Genomic DNA, 17,336 nt, shown 5'->3' with positions numbered 1-17,336 from the left:
AGCAGAGACTGATCATGAAATCAGCTGACTGCACTTTTTTTTAATTTTGTGATATATCCTGGAGCAAACTCCTTCACCTTTTACTGGGATTCTCCTTCTCTCCCTACTCTTAATTTGTGTAGTGGGTAAGGACTGCTTTCCCTAGCCATATGAGAGTGGGAAGGGGGAGCAAATTATGATTTTGAGACTGTAAATGGGCAGAATATGTTTTATCTTCTGACCTTGGATAAAAGATAAACCTTCTTTTTCAGGTCTCAGACTGTGCCCAAGTAGTAGTTTGTCTTCATGCTTCCTTGTATACATCCACATCTACTTTTTGTTCTTTTCGGGGAGGAGGGGAGTCATGAGAAAAGTTACATAAAAATCTCTGTAACAAGTAGCCTGCTGCTAAAAGTCCCTGTGATTCCTTGTTGATGATAGCAGTATAACTACGGATAGGATCCGTTTGGTTGTGCCAGTTTGGATCATATTCCACCAAACTAGCAAGTAGTTAGGATCTGTTTTTGTTATTTTTCTGCTATCCTTTGTGATTAACAATTCATTTTCCACTCCCTGAAAAATGTATGTATGTATGTATTGCCCTTCCTCCCAGAAGGAGCCTAGGGTGGCAAACAAAAACACTAAAAGCACTCTAAAACATGTTTTAAAAAATCTTTAAAAACATATTAAAACAAAACATCTTTTTTTAAAAAAAGCTTTAAAAACATGTTAAAAAGCAATTCCAACACAGATGCAGACTGGGATAAGGTCTCTACTTAAAAGGCTTGTTGAAAGAAGAAGGTCTTCAGTAGATGCCAAAAAGATAATTGAGATGGTGCCTGTCTAATATTTAAGAAGAAGAAATTCCAAAGTGTGGGTACCACAGCACTAAAGTTCCGCTTCCTGTGTTGTGAGGAATGGACCTTGTGATAAGATAGTATCTGCAGATGTTTAACATAGATGTTAAACAGTTTTGGGGACAAGATGGTACCCTGCGGCACCCCACAGAACAACTACCAGGAGGCCAAAAGGCAATTACCCGGTGCTATTCTCTGAAAACAACACTGATGATTGGATCGGAACCACTGTAAGACAGTGCCTCCAATACCCAGCGCACCAAGTCGGCTCAGCAGGATGTCATGGTCAATGATATCAAAAGCCGCCAAGGGATCAAGTAAGAATAACAGGGTCTCACTCCCCTGTCCTTCTCCCAGTAGAGGTCATCCATCAGGGCAACCAAAGCTGATTCAGTCTCATAACCAGACTTGAACCCAGATTGAAATGGATCAATATAATCTGTTTCATCCAAGAGTATTTGCAATTGCTGCATCATAACCCTCTCAATCACATTCCCTAAAAGGGGGATATTTGTGACCGGGTGATAGTAGCCACAAACCAGTTGGTCCAGGGTGGGCTTTTTCAGGAGCAGCCAGATCACTGCCTCTTTCAGAGCTGCTGGAACCACTCCCTCCCACAACAACTCGTTGACCACACCCTGGATCCACTCGGTCATACCTCCTTGGCAAACTTTAATAAGCCAAGAAGGGCAAGATTGAGAGGACATGTTGCTGGCCATATTGTCACAAGCACCTTGTTCACATCTTCAGGCTGCATCAACTGAAGTTGCAGCAGACATTGCACTGGACACCTCACTGAAAACTACAGTAGGTGTGGATGGGGCATCAAGATTGCTATGGAGGCGAGCAACTGTACCCTCAAAGTGCCTTGCAAACAATTCACAGTGGGCCTACAAACGGTCTAAAACTTCATGTCCTGGACTTATTTCTAACAGTGTATTCCTGTCAGAAAGGAAAGTAGCTTTCTCCCTGCCCTGTGCCCACCCACCAATTTGACGCCTCCACCTCCTGCTTTCAAATCATACTGGATCTCTCCCATCCCCCACCTAGCTGTGGGAAAAAAATGTGAGATCGTCTGGTCAGCTACCATGAGAAAAAGGAAGAAAGCAAAGATCCATGCTAGTCAGTTTCATATTAGCAAAGATACTGCTGCCTTTAATATTAGCAAAGCAAAGACCCATGCAACACAGCTCGGAATACAATGACTATATTATTATATTCTATACAGATTTTTTAAAATCTGGTGTCGGGAAAATCTGCAGAAGTTCACAGCATTCAGGATCGGTCTGCAAAAATAATGAACATGTGAACTGTGGGGAAGTCCGGTGCCGAGTTGAATTTAGCAAAGTTCTGGCCCATCCTTAACGACAACCCTAAGAGCCTGTCCTCTAGTTGTGTTTATGAGCTCAGTGCTGATTGTGCTCCTTATCAAGAAAGCTGAACTTCATCAAGAATTGCCTCTCCTTTACTAGGAACAGTGTTTGTTTTCCCTTTCGCAAAAAATTGTTGATGTTTGGAGTGGTATTGCCACATTCCTAAAGTTCACTTTGTTTCATTTTCATTTGTCCTCTCTCCCCGTTCCTGGCTATTTTTGCCTTCATATCTTGCAATGTTTAACTTTCTGTTGAGGTCTGGGGGAAAGAGGGGGAAAAAGTTTTGATTTGGGAAAGGAGTCAAATGTGGGTGTGTCTTTATGGTTTCATTGCCAGCCTCCTCAAGCCTCAGCGAGGCACAATAATGGGAGTGTTTTAAATAATCATTTTGCATATTTAGGGGAGGGGGCATAGATCACTGGTAGAGCTCAGCATGCAGAAGGTCATGGGTACAACATCTAGCATCTTCCATCAAAAAGTATCATTAGAAGTGGGAGGGGCAGAAAGATAGGAACTTGTACTGTGCCTGTCTTTTTCTTCTTTCTGTGACTAATGGCAGCTTGGGGGAGCAGCTTTAAATTGGAGAAACAGCACCAGGGAGGAGGAGGTTGAACCCACCCCTCTCAATACTGTCGCCTGTATTAAATATTAAATAAATAAATAAATTCAAATTGTAAAAAAGAGAAATTTCCCATGTCTGTTTTGGTCATTAAAGGCAAGTTCTAGGAGTCATGATAGGTGTTTACAAAATCATGAAAGCTGGAAGTGAGAGTGAATGGGATGATGGACTTACTCCCCCTTCTTTCTAAATGCAAAAACAATACCACCCACTGAAAGTGATAAGCAGCAGGTTTAAGGCCAAAATGTACTGCCTTCAAGTCGATTCCGACTTATGGCGACCCTATGAACAGGGTTTTCATGGAAGGTGGTATTCAGAGGGGGCTTACCATTGCCTCCCTCTGAGGCTGAGAGGCAGTGACTGGCCCAAGGTCACCCAGTGAGCTTCATGGCTGTGTGGGGATTTGCACCCTGGTCTCCCAGGTCGTAGTCCAGCACCTTAACCACTACACCACACTGGCTCTCATGGAGGTACTAATTGCTACAGCGAATAATTAACCTGTGGAAGTCGGTTACGATGGGATGTTATGATGGCGACTGCTAGTTGTTGTTGTTTTTTAAAAGGACCAGACAAATATGTGGAAGGCTCTGGTGACTGATGGTTACTAGGCAGGATTGTCATGATAAAAAAAATGACCCCCTGAGTATATGATGCAGTGGACAGCATTAGACATTGGATATCCTTTTGTTACTGGATTGCTGTCCCCTGCCACTGTTGGTTGAGAAGGTGCTGCGCTGGATGGACCAGACTGTTGGTGTGAGCCTGAACCAGTATATCCTTTCTTATGCTGGAGCTATATGCTTCAGGTGGCCTGGGGCAGATACCAACAATTATTTTATTTATTTATTTATTTAATTTATATCACACCCTTCCTTCCAGAAGGAGCCCAGGGCAGGAAAGAAAAAAACTAAAAGCACTCTAAAACGTCTTAAAAACAAGTGTTTAAAAAACATTAAAACAAAACATCTTTAAAAAATAGTAAAACAAAACATCTTAAAACATCTTAAAAAGCAATTCAAGCTCAGAGGTAGACTGTGATAAGGTCCCTACTTAAAAGGCTTGTTGAAAGAGGAAGGTCTTCAGTAGGCACCAAAAAGATAACAGAGATGGCACTTGTCTAATTAAATAATTCTCTCCCTTTAAATAATTCCAAAGGGTAGGTGCCACTACGCTAAAGGTCTGCTTCCTATGTTGTGCAGAACGGACTTCCTGATAAGATGGTATCTTCAAGAGGCCTCAGCAGAGCACAGTGATCAACTAGGTATATAAGGGGTAAGATGATCTTTCAGGTATCCTGGTCCCAAGGTGCATAGGGCTTTTTACCCCAAAACCAGAACCTTGAACTTGGCCTGGTAGCTAATGGGCAGCCAGTACCATTTTTTCAGCAGCAGGGTAACATGTTGTCAATACCTTGCCCAGTGAGCAATCGCACCATGGCATTTTGCACCAGCTGCAGCTTCCAGACCAACCTCAAGGTCAGCCCCACATAGAGTGTATTACAATAATTGAACCTGGAGGCTACCATTGCATAGACAACAGTGGTCAGGCTATCCCTGTCCAGAAGCAGCTGCAGTTGTCTTACCAGCCAAAGCTGGTAAAAGGCACTCCTAGCCACTGAGGTCACCTGGGCCTCTAGTGGCAAAGATGAATCCAGGGGCACTCCCAGACTATTATTGATTGATTGATTGATTGATTTATATTCAGCCCTTCCTCCTAGCAGGAGCCCAGGGTGGAAAACAATAGCACTAAAAACACTTTAAAACAACATAAAAACAGACTTTAAAATACATTAAAACAAAACATCCTTAAAAACTTTTTAAAAAAAGACTACGGATCTGTTCTTTCAGAGGGAGTACAACCACATCCAAAGCAGGAGATTGACCAATTATCCGAACTCGGGAACCACCAACCCACAGCATCTCCATCCTGATAGGATTCACACTCAGTTTATTGGCCCTCATCCAGCCCACCACCGAGTCCAGGCAGCGGTCCAGGGCTTGCACGGCCTCTCCCGATTCAGATGTTACAGAGAAATAGAGCCGGATATCAGCAGCATACTGCCGACACCTTGCCCCAAATCTCCTGATGACTGCTCCCAAGGGCTTCATATAGATGTTAAACAGCATGGGGGACAAGATGGTACCCTGCAGCACCCCACAGCACAAATGCCAGGGGGCCAAAAGACAATCACCCAATGTTATTCTCTGAAAATGACCTTGGAGGTAGAGTCAGAACCACTGTAAAACAGTGCCTCCAATACCCATCTCACCAAGTCAGCTCAGAAGGATACCATGGTCAATGGTATCAAAGCCACCGAGAGATCAAGTAAGAATAACAGGGTCACACTCCTCCTGTCCTTCTCCCGATAAAGGTCATCCATCAGGGCAACCAAGGCTGATTCAGTTCCATAACCAGGCTCGAACCCAGTTTGGAATGGGCCAAGATACTCTGTTTCATCCAAGAGTACTTGTCCTTCTCCTGATAAAGGTCATCCATCATATCTCATTCTCCCCCACAATGTGTCGGATCACTTGCCTTGTGCTATGATATCATCATGATGTGTGTTTTCCCCCTTTCCTTCTCCATGTCATTGTCTGTCACTAGTGGAGGCTGGGAAATGCACAACATGACAGTATTGTGACTTGGGAGAAGAGGGGAGTGGTCCTAGGCTTTTTGAGGAAGAGGATGAGAACTCAAAACAGGTAGGGCAAGGCAGGGAGGTAGATTTCTAGAGTAAAATTAGGAAAGCATGTGGGAAAGACCCAGGAAGGATGTATGGCCTGGCCAAGGCAGAAGTATCTAGAGCAGTGTTTCTCAACCGGTGTGCCTCCAGATGTTGTTGGACCACAATTCCCATCTTTCCTGACCATTGGCAATGCTGGTTGAGGCTGATGGGAGTTGTGGTCCAACAACATCTGGAGGCACACCGGTTGAGAAACACTGATCTAGAGGGCTATCTGGTGTGGACAGCATTGGAGCTGGTTTATGACCTAGGAGGAGGAGGACCTCCCACTTCTTCCTCCGCTTTGCAGCCTCAAATTCCTCAACCCACAAGGCTGCTGCTTCTGGTTTGAATCCTGGCTGGTCCTGACATCTATACAGAAAGGCTCCATAATCAGTAGATCACCATAAGTTGGCAGTAGTGCTTGCCGTAGGATGTAGTGATGTCATGGGTATGTGCGACCCTACATTTGAGGCCTTCTGAAAAAAGTTAAAACCACTGACTTAAACTTGTGTCCAGAGGGCTACGGAAAGCCAGAGCAGAGCACAGATGTGATGTGTTTCTTGGGGCTCAACTGCATGATTTTAAGGCCAGAAGGGCCATTTTAGACAGCCAACCTATGCAGCCACCATTGGTATATGACACACAGGTCATAATCCCACGTCTGCATCTGGGACTTTTGTTTTGCTGGTGCTGGAGCAACTTGCTTCACCTGAATTGTCAAAACTGATAGTGGGGTCCAGCATCTCAAAGAAGAGACCAAGTGTTGTTCGCCATGATTGCTAAACTTGCTGTATTCATTTTCAGAACTGTCCTATCCCACTCTGGCTGGCCAACTGTTGGATGCAGCATGCTGTAATTAGATGGTAATTTTTTGCCTGAGTTAGCAGAGCTGCCCTAGGATCTGTCTTATCCAGTACCTTGTTCCCAGCCTTGATTAGCCCGGTGCTTCTAGGAAGCCCATAAGCAGGGCACAGAGGAAAGCTCTACCTCACTGTCCTCCAGCAACTGGTGTTCAGAGGCACACTACCCCTCCACATGGAGGTTCACTTTAGCAGCCATAACTAGTAGCCCAGCAGTTAACTTGACCATGAATTTATCTAGTTATTTGATAAGTTAGTTGTGTATTGTGTGAAATACTACCCATATAGTTGGTTTAGTTTAGGTGCTAAAAATAGGGCATGTGACCATAATGAATGACCAGCACTGCCACTTTGCAGGCATGAAATTCAGACACCACTAGCACCATCCTGGGTATCCCTCCCACTTGCCATGTTTTTCTTATAATTTTATTTATATATTAAATATCTGCCCTGTGTATGAGCCCAAATCAGGGCTGTCAGAGCAGTTAACAGTATAATAAATTTTACATCCAATGCAACACTATTGTCATGGAGACACTTAAGCTAAGCCAGTAACTAAAACAGCAGCTTCTGCTGGTGGTATTTTCTCATGATGAAGATCTAGTTATGCTGATCCAACAGCCCTCTGTTCTCAGAGGGCTTGCTTGGGCTGGACACGGGGGCCATGTGGTTTGCTGTTCTCCTGTGCACTGCAGAAGTGTGGAAACTGCCTTGTGACTCCGCTGTAAGCTCTTCTACGACATGGGAGTGGCTCCTTTATCTTGCTGCTTGCTCCATCCTTTCAAACAAGACCCCTTGCGATTTCCAAAGCACCCTACTGGATTTGCTTCGCCTGCTTCCTGGTTCTTTTGCATGGGCACATCAGCTTTGGGGCTTGGGAGCGCGTTCGCTGGCTGCTTTCCTCTGATGCTGTGCCTCTGAACGTTGTTTTTTCTGAGAGCTGTATCTGCCCAGTTCCCTTGTGCTTGGCCAGAGTCTGCCAGGTGGCACCAGGGATCCCAGGAGCGTCGCTGTGTTTGAGTGACTCTGGCGGCATGTGTTTAGTTTAATTATCCAGTCAGCTGGTGTGGGAATCGAGCAGCAGCTTGGCTCTGGTGCTGAATCCTTTGCCTGTCGCAGCAGCAGCAGCGGCAGCAGAGAGTGTAGGTGCGGCCACCAGCGAGTGTATTCCAAACAACCCGGAGCACATGGAGCTGAGGGTGGGCGAGGGAGCCTTGCAGCGGCAGCATGCTAGTCATCAGGTTGTTGCTGCACAACCCAAGAGCACGCTTGTCTAGCTGGAAATCGGCCAGGTAAGGGCAGCCCTGTTCAGGCATTGAGCCGTGAGAGGACGTCGTGTTCATTTGCTTCCCTTCTGTATTTTGCAGCTTCCGAATGTTTGGTGTCGTTCAGTAAAGACCTCTCCTGTTAGGCACTTTTCCTTGGCTGAGAGACTGGAGGCAAGGAAGAGGACTCTTGCTGCCTCTTACCTTTGTTTATTTAACAGTACAAATAAAAGCCAATCTCCAGCTTCAGGAGTACATCTAGATTTTTCCAGCCAAGAGGCTTGCTTACCTTGAGCATTGAAGCTGCTGTTCACTGTAGACTGAACGTTGGTAGTTTGCTCCTTCTGCCTTCATCCCCTTTTCTTTATTTTTTTCCCTTGTTTTGTATTCAATAGTCCTAGATAGTTTTTGCTGTTAAGTGCAAACTTGCATGCTTCAACAGTGACCTTGAAAGTCAGTGTATGTATGTTCAAATTGGTCATACATGGCAAGGATTATCTCTTCAAGTTGCTTGCAGAAGTAGACACATGGGTTTTTTGGGGGGGACAGTGGAGGTTGTTAAAGGGAAAGCAAGTCAGAGAGAAAAATGCTCTGGAAGGGGGGGGGAGGATCTGCTGACTGCTTAACAGTTGCTAATCATTGACAAGCAGTATAAAGCAGGAGAAAAAGTTAATTATTTCAGATTGTTTTCCTCTAATAAGCCGTCACAGGATACAAAGGAAGTTTTACCTCTGGTGGAAATTAATTCACTGATGTTGTATCAGCAAGTTCTAAACATTGCTGAGTGAGGAATGTTGGACTCGGTGATCTGGCTTGAGGCTCAAGAAATTTTAAAGGCACATTTTGAAAGCACAGATTAAAACAAAAAAAGGGAAAAAGTGGTCTTACTATTTTTGATATTTCAGTGGATTATCAGCACTGTGTTTTGTAGCTCAGGACAGCACAGGACGACTCAGAAACTCTGTGGGCAAGTCTCTCCATAACAGCCCAAACGTACCACTTGTGTTATCCTAATGTATCTCTGACAGTTCTACGTGCCGAGGAAACAGAATTGGCACAAATAGGTGTATGTAACAGTTGCCACACAGCATGCAGGGGAAGTGTGTTGCTGGATATAGCTGCACTATAGCAATGGTATGTTGCAGACTTGGAACCAAGAGCGCCTGCAATCTGATATGATGCATTAATGTGTGTACGCCATATCGTGTTGTGGTTTAGCTTGTGTGCAGTTCTGCATTAGGCCTGCACTCTTTTGACGCAGAATGCAGTGATTCACAGATGTGTCTGCAACGGTGGTGGTTTGAATGGTTTGCTGCTGGTAATTGTATAGTTGTGAGATAGGGCAGGCTGCATGACATCCAATGATCTTTAACCTTTTGATCTTGTTTAGTGCTCCACCTCCATTTTTATTTTTTATGCACCACCACCACCTGCATACCATACTGTACTGATGGGCCTAGGCATAAAGTCACGTGACCTGTTCTCCTTGACTGCTGTTCTGCTCTTTCTTCACTATAAGAACTCTTCTTCTTCTTCATTGCACCCATTCCAGAGAAGGCGACCTGCTGATTTTTTAGTTCTTTTGGCAGAAGTTACTTTTGCTAGTCCCATCTTAACGTTCTCCCGCTCCCACCCTGAGCGCACAGCATTACATTTATTAAGTTTGTCTGGATGCATGGATACAATTGTGCACATTTACTCTTGGTTTGGAGAAAAATATCAAGATTCACTTGAAGTTCTGGGAGGAAAAGCCATGTGTGTATGAGGAAATGCACAATGATTAGTACTGGGACTGGGGCCAGGAGTAAATCTTGAATGACTTTGAACATATGGAGCTACCTTTATATTGAGTTAGGTCCTTGGTTCTTGTAGCCCAGTCCAGTCTCTTTGGGCTGGTAGCAGCTCTCCAAAGGTCTTTACTGCTGCTGCTGCTATCCAGGTTCCTTTTTTAATTGGAGGCCAGGGATTGACCCCCAGGAGCCTTCATGTGCTTTTGCCGTTGAGTTGAGGGATCACCCTGAAAATTCATCCTATTGAGTCACCATATACTGAGTCAGACAATCGGCTGTTAAATGTGACATGAATGGCACAGAGCCCACTAAATCAGGGGTGACAAAAATATGGCCCACCAAGTATTGTTGCATTCCAACTCCCATCAGCCCCAGCCAGAGTAGCTAATGGTCAGGGATGATGGGAGTTGTAGTCCATCAATATCTGGAGGGCTATAGGTTCCTCACTCCTGGCCTAAATTCATCTTTCCACTCTCTCAGTTCTGTTGCAAAGTCTTGCTCTGCTTTTTCTTATTTTCAGATAACAGAATTGTGAGGTGTGAAAGCAGGGGGGTTCTCAGTTGTGGTGCTGCCTCCTGGGAACTACTTAACCCAAGAGGGTTTTTGTTTGTTTCATTGTTATCCCACCTTTCTTCCATCATGGAATGTGAGGCAATGGACGTGGGTTTCCAGGCAATCTGCTTCGCTTTGTTACTTGATTCATTTTGGCTGCCCAGTCAAAATGTTCTTATTAAGGAAGGCCTTTCAGAATGTCACTGACAGAAGCTCTTTGTTTTTAAAAGGAGATTTGCTGCTCCTCCTCCTATTTTTCTTATTGTGTTGGTTTGTTTTAAGCAAGTGATTCTTTGCCTTGTATGTCTTTCAAATTGTGTATTTGTGGAATATGTTTGATATGAGTTTAACACATTTTATATATAAATGAGAAAGAGGCTGAAACAAAGTTTGCATGGAAAACAGAGAACTTTTGGCAGAACAGAGATGATGTATCAGGTTCATTGACCAATGCACACACGCGCTCCAGCAGTTCTTAAAGTCCAAGATTGAGACAAAGTGTGTATCTATACTACCAAATTAAAATAGCTGTTCTGTTTAAAAATCAGCAGTGACCTTAAGCAGGAACCTGAGAACAGAGGTTTGGTAAAAATACTGTTTTTTTTTAATTCTTTGCAGCCTCACAAGACTGCTGTTAACAGCGTATGTTAAGGGGAACTATGGTATCTTAATCTGTTTCAGTCTAGTTGAAAGTGTGTAGTGTAGACAGACCTAAGCAGCACATTTGCCTCTCTGTGACCAGCACAGCGTGAAAGTGCTTCTAAAGTGGTTTGTGTGTGTTTGCAAGAAGGATGTTTTATTTTTATTTTATTTTATTTATTAAATTTGTTAGTCGCCCATCTGGCTGGCTGTCCAGCCACTCTGGGTGACGTACAAAATAAAAACATACAAATACATTAAAACATTAAAAATCTCAACAATAATAATAAAACCTAACCCACCCCAAAAGCCTGCCTGAAGAGCCAGGTCTTCAAGGCCTGGCAGAAGCTCATCATAGAGGGGGCATGGCGGAGATCATTTGGGATGGAATTCCACAAAGTGTTAACTATATATAAATGGGTATCGCCAACATGTCACCCTGCTGCTGAAAGAATTGCGCTGACTGCTCATTAGCTACCAGGCCAAGTTCAAGGTTCTGGTTTTGGTGTACAAAGCCCTATACAGCTTGGGACCAGGATACCTAAAAGATTATCTTACCCTTTATATATCCAGTTGATCGCTACACTGTGCAGGTGAGGACCTCTTGCAGATACCATCTTATCAGGAGGTATGTTCTGCACAACATAGGAAACAGACCTTTAGCGTAGTGGTACCTATCTTTTGGAATTCCCCCTCTGCTATCTTTTCGGTGCATACTGAAGACCTTCCTCTTTCAACAAACTTTTAAGTAGAGACCGTATCCCAGTCTGCCTCTGTGTTGGAATTGCTTTTTCAGATGTTTTTAAAGCTTTTTTTTAAAGATGCTTTTAACAATGTTTTGTGTTAATATATTTTAAACTCTGTTTTAAGATGTTTTAGAGTGTTCTAGTGTTTTTGTTTGCTGCCCTGGGCTCCTACTAGGAGGAAGGGCGGGATAGAATAAGAATAATGGTATTGCATCTAAGTTCTTTGCCCAACATGCTTTTGTGCATCAAAGATTTCAGTCCTTGAATCTTTCCTCCATGTTGCTGTACTGAGCCATTTGTTCCTGCAAAAATGAGGCCATGCCTTGTTGAGCCTGAAATCCACAGGTGCTGCTGTGTGTGCTCCGTCATGAGCCTCTTCAACTACTTTTTAAAATTCTTGGCATAGACACCAAAGATCCACCCTTTGGAAATCCTTTCAAGTTTGTCTGCTCTAGCCCCAATATGGAAACTCAAATAAATGATTATGATTTGCCTTGAGAGTTATCCCTTTTCTGTATTTTCCAAAAACGGTGAAACGAGAGCTAGGATCAGTGTTTGTCTTTTCAGCTCCTCAGTTCTTTGAGCCTTGCTTCACATTCTGTCCCGTGAGCATATTTTGTGCTTAATCCATTTGACTGCCCTTTTTCTTCCAGCAATGACATTAGAACCCAAAGGTTGTCCAAAGGGCACAGGATGATGCAATCACCAGTTCTCCTTTCTTCCTTTACAAAAAAAGAAGTCTCTTTCAAGCATTATGATGATCCCTGGAATCAAATGCTCAAAGAGCTTCCCAGCTTCTCAGCAGTTGCATTGATCCCATGTTCTCTGACTTGTCATGAAAAACTTGATGGTTGCCTAATAATGCTGACTTTGAGATCCCATAAGCCAAGTAGCAACTTCACTCTGCCTGTTAGGATGTGGAGAAGGATAAAGTGGATTGCTAGCTGTGTGACTTGTCTGTAATTAAGTGTAGACTTCCTCCCATTGGTACTCCTCTAGTGACCCTGGGGTTTTGATAGCTGATAGTGCTTGTCTGTTCATCACTCAGTCCCACTATGTGTCAGTTCCTAGACTAGGAATGTGCAAAACCTGCCCTTTTATTTCCATGGAAATTTCTGCATTACTTCTGTCCTTGCAGTCTCAGATATTCATGGACGGTCCATGGAGTCTCTTGGATATCTTTGCCTTTGTGAGCACTACTTTAGTACATATGATGTCCTTTTTCTCTTCTCCCCCCCCAAAAAAAACAACAACAATCACTGGTGCTCATTATAGTGACAGACGTGCACATATGTGGGCATTTTACATTGACCAATGAGTGACTGAGCCACAATTTCCATTCCACCTGAACAAGCAGATAAGTGCCTGAGAAGTGAAGAACAAGGAAATGGATCTGAAGGACATGTGCATAGACCAGCGGTGGGGACCCTGGGGAATGGGGACCCTCAAGATGTTGCTGAACTGCAACTCCCATCATCCCTGATCATTGGCCAGGCTGGCTGGGGCTGTTGGAAATTGGGCTCCAACAATATGTGGAGGGCCACAGATGTCCCGTGTTGCACGTATTGGGTTAGAAAGTGATTGTTTTGCTTGCTTAGGTGAGATTTTAGTCTTTGCCCATATACATGCCAGTTCTGTTATTGTCATATGTGGCTCCTTGTGGATGCAAATGTGGATTTGATCGCGTCTTGGAATGCATATCCCATTAAGAGTAGTGAGGATGGAATTCCAATTCACAGTTGCCTATAACTTAAAAATAAGGTCACATCCACTAATAGGCAAAAAAAAACCCTTGCGGTTTAAGAACGTTATGTATAGCCAACAGATATTTCTATCAGATTTTTAAAAGCGGGGAAATTGGGCAGCTATAGTGAATGCACCAGGGGAGCAGGAGACCTGACCTCCTCTCTGAGATATTGTACTGTCCTACAAATTTATGAAAATGCAAACACAATTTGAATGTCTCTGCTTTTTAATTTGGGAGGTAAGAAAAGGGATTCTGTTCAGGTTTGCTGAGAATGGATTGATCATTTGCATGCTTACTGAGTTCAGTGGGATTTACTGCCCTGTAATCATGCTTACAAAAGGTGAAACTGACCGGAGGGGGAAGGGAGAGTAAGTTTTTTTTCATTTGCATGCTTATTGAGTTCAGTGGGACTTACTCCTGTGTAATCATGCTTAGGATAGGTGAAACTGATCTGGGGGAGGGGGAGGAATAGGAGAAGGAAGGGGGAGGGAAGACCTACGGGAGGAGGAGGGGGAGGGAAGAGGGGAGGAGATTGGTTGAGTAGGCACTGGGCAGAGGAAAAGTCCCGTTTCTTTCCCAAAGGAAAACATTGTTAACAGTATCATTATTTTTCAGGATTTCCCCCATCTTTTTATTCTACAGCCGACACGTGTAGTCTCCCACCCAAATTTAAACCAAAGCTGTCCCTGTCTACATCCACACCAGTCATTTATTCCACTATTAAATCATAGAATCATAGAATAGTAGAGTTGGAAGGGGCCTATAAGGCCATCAAGTCCAATCCCCTGTGCAATGCAGGAATCCAAATCAAAGCATTCCTGACAGATGGCTGTCCAGCTGCCTCTTGAAGGCCTCCAATGTCGGAGAGCCCACTGCCTGTCTAGGTAATTGGTTCCATTGTCGTATGGAAGTTTTTCCTGATGTCCAGTTGAAATCTTGCTTCCTGCAACTTGAGCCCATTATTCCGTGTCCTGCACTCTGGGATGATCGAGAAGAGATCCCGGCCCTCCTCTGTGTGACAACCTTTCATGTACCTGAAGAGTGCTATCATATCTCCGCTCAGTCTTCTCTTCTCCAGGCAAAACATGCCCAGTTCTTTCAGTCTCTCCTCATAGGGCTTTGTTTTCAATCCCCTGATCATCCTTGTTGCCCTCCTCTGAACCTGTTCCAGTTTGTCTGCATCCTTCTTGAAGTGCGGAGACCAGAACTGGATGCAGTATTCAAGATGAGGCCTAACCAGGGGAACTGACTGAAGAAACTCTTAAAATAGTTAAAGAGAGAAGGAAAGCAAAAGGAGATAGAAACACGGTCAGAACCCTAAATGCAACTATACAATGACTAGTTATTGTATAGAAATAGAAAAGGACAACAAAAAGGGTAGAACAAGAGCTCTATTCCAAAAGATTAGAGAAATGAAAGGGAAATTTGAACCACGAGTAGGGATGTTGAATAATCAACAGGGGAACTCACTGACTGACCGAGATGAAATAAAAGGAAGATGGAAGCAATACACTGAAGAACTCTATAAAGGAGATGCAAGGATGACAGATTCATTCATGGAGGAACCATATGATGAAGAACCAGAAATTTTAGAATGTGAGGTGAAAGCTGCTCTTAAAATTCTTGGAAGAAACAAATCACCAGGAACAGATGGCATACCAACAGAGTTGCTACAAACTAAACAATGGCTCACAGACTGTTCAATATATATCCCAATTCCAAAGAAAGGGGATCCCAGAGAATGCAGTAATTATCGAACTATTGCCTTAATATCCCATGCAAATAAAGTAATGCTCAAGATTCTACAACAAAGGCTCTTACCATATATGGAGCGAGAAATGCCAGACATCCAAGCTGGATTTAGAAAGGGAAGCGGCACCAGAGATCATATTGCAAACATATGTTGGATAATGGAACGGAGCAAGGAATTTCAGAAGAAAATCACCCTGTGCTTTATAGACTACAGCAAAGCCTTTGACTGTGTAGAGCATGAAAAACTATGGATTGCTTTAAAAGAAATGGGGGTGCCACAGCATCTGATTGTCCTGATGTGCAATCTATACTCTGGACAAGAGGCTACTGTAAGGACAGATTATGGAGAAACCAATTGGTTCCCCATCGGAAAGGGTGTGAGACAGGGGTGTATTTTATCACCCTATTTGTTTAATCTGTACGCAGAACATATCATACGGAAAGCGGGATTGGACCAAGATGAAGGAGGTGTGAAAACTGGGGGGAGAAACATCAATAATTTAAGATATGCAGAAGATACCATACTCTTAGCAGAAAGCAGTAATGATTTGAAACGAATGCTGATGAAAGTTAAAGAGGAAAGCGCAAAAGCAGGACTACAGCTGAACGCCCAAAAGACTAAAGTAATGACAACAGAAGATTTGTGTAACTTTAAAGTTGACAAATGAGGACATTGAACTTGTCGAGGACTATCAATACCTTGGCATAGTCATTAACCAAAATGAGACAATAGTCAAGAAATCAGAAGAAGGCTAGGACTGGGGAGGGTAGCTATGAGAGAACTAGAAAAGGTCCTCAAATGCAGTGATGTATCACTGAACACCAACGCCAGGATCATTCAGACCATGGTATTCCCGATCTCTATGTATGGATGTAAAAGTTGGGCAGTGAAAAAAGCTGGGTGGGGGGGATCAACTCATTTGAAATGTGGTGTTGGTGGAGAGCTTTGCATATACCACAGACTGCGAAAAAGACCAATAATTGGGTGTTAGAACAAATTAAACCAGAACTATCACTGGAAGCTAAAATGATGAAACGGAGGTTATCATACTTTGGACACATAATGAGAAGACATGATTCACTAGAAAAGACAATAATGCTGGGAAAAACAGCAGGGAGTAGAAAAAGAGGAAGGCCAAACAAGAGATGGATTGATTCCATAAAGGAAGCCACAGACCTGTACTTACAAGATCTGAACAGGGTGATTCATGACAGATGTTGTTGGAGGTCACTGATTCATAGGGTTGCCATATGTCGTAATCGACTTGAAGACACATAACAACAAGAATACTTCATGCGATTTGGAAACTATACTTCTGTTAATGCAGCCTAATATAGCATTTGCCTTTTTTGCAGCCACATCACACTGTTGACTCATATTCAGCTTGTGATCAACGACAATTCCAAGATCCTTCTAAGTCATATTGCTGAGCCAAGTATCCCCTATCTTATAACTGTGCTTTTGGTTTCTTTTTCTTAAGTGTAGAACTTTGCATTTATCCCTGTTGAATTTCATTCTGTTGTTTTCAGCCCAATGCTCCAGCCTGTCAAGGTCCCTTTGAATTTTGTTTCTGTCTTCCACAATATTAGCTATGCCCCCCCAATTTTGGACCATCTGTAAATTTGATAAGCACGCTCTGTACCTCCTCATCCAAATTGTTAATAAAAATGTTGAAGAGCACTGGGCCCAGGACTGAGCCCTGTGGTACACCACTTGTTACTTCTGCCCAGTTTGAGAAGGAACCATTGATAAGAACTCTTTGAGTACGATTTTGGAGACAACTGGATCCACCTGATAGTTGTTCCATCCAGCCCACATTTAGCTAGCTTGTTAATCAGAATATCATGGGGCACTTTGTCAAAAGCTTTGCTGAAGTCGAGATATATTATGTCCACAGCATTCCCAGAATCTACAAGGGAGGTTACCCGATCAAAAAATGAGATAAGATTAGTTTGGCAGGATTTGTTCTTCATAAATTCATGTTGGCTCCTAGTAATCACTGCATTGTTTTCAAGGTGCTTACAGATTGACTGTTTTATAATCTGCTCCAGAGTTTTTCCAGGGATTGATGTTAGGCTGACTGGTCAGTAGTTTCCCGGTTCCTCCTTTTTGCCTTTTTGAAGATAGGGACAACATTAACTCTCCTCCAGTCATCTGGCATTTCACCAGTCCTCCATGATTTCGCAAAGATAATAGAGAGCGGTTCTGAGAGTTCTTCAGCCAGTTCCTTCAATACTCTAGGATGCAGTTTATTGGGCCCTGCCGATTTGAACTCGTTGAAAGTGATTAGGTATTCCTTGTCCATTTGTCTATCAATGTCAAGCTCCAATCCTGACCCTTCTACTTCAGGTTTCCCGGGAGGATCACAGATCCTTTTTTGGGAGAAGACTGAGCCAAAGTAGGAATTGAGCACTTCTGCCTTTGTCATCTG

General features: G+C 43.4%; 1 protein-coding gene across 10 annotated transcripts in view; it reads left to right on the top strand.

Moving 5' to 3' along the window:
- The window catches only part of NCOA1 (nuclear receptor coactivator 1), a 393,348-nt gene that overhangs the window by 205,516 nt on the left and 170,496 nt on the right, over positions 1-17,336 (top strand). Inside the window, exon 1 of one of the 10 annotated variants that reach the window (XM_061625851.1) lies at positions 7,608-7,705. The exons of the other annotated variants lie outside the window; for them this stretch is intronic. The gene's annotated coding sequence lies outside the window, so the exon portion shown is untranslated. Of the gene's footprint in view, positions 1-7,607; positions 7,706-17,336 lie in introns of those variants that run through there. 10 annotated transcript variants of the gene reach the window in all.

This window comes from Rhineura floridana, chromosome 4 (genome assembly GCF_030035675.1).
Source record: "Rhineura floridana isolate rRhiFlo1 chromosome 4, rRhiFlo1.hap2, whole genome shotgun sequence".
Classification (NCBI taxonomy): Eukaryota; Metazoa; Chordata; class Lepidosauria; order Squamata; family Rhineuridae; genus Rhineura; species Rhineura floridana.
Note: the sequence above shows the minus strand (reverse complement) of the source record. Positions and strands in the feature narration are given on the sequence as shown.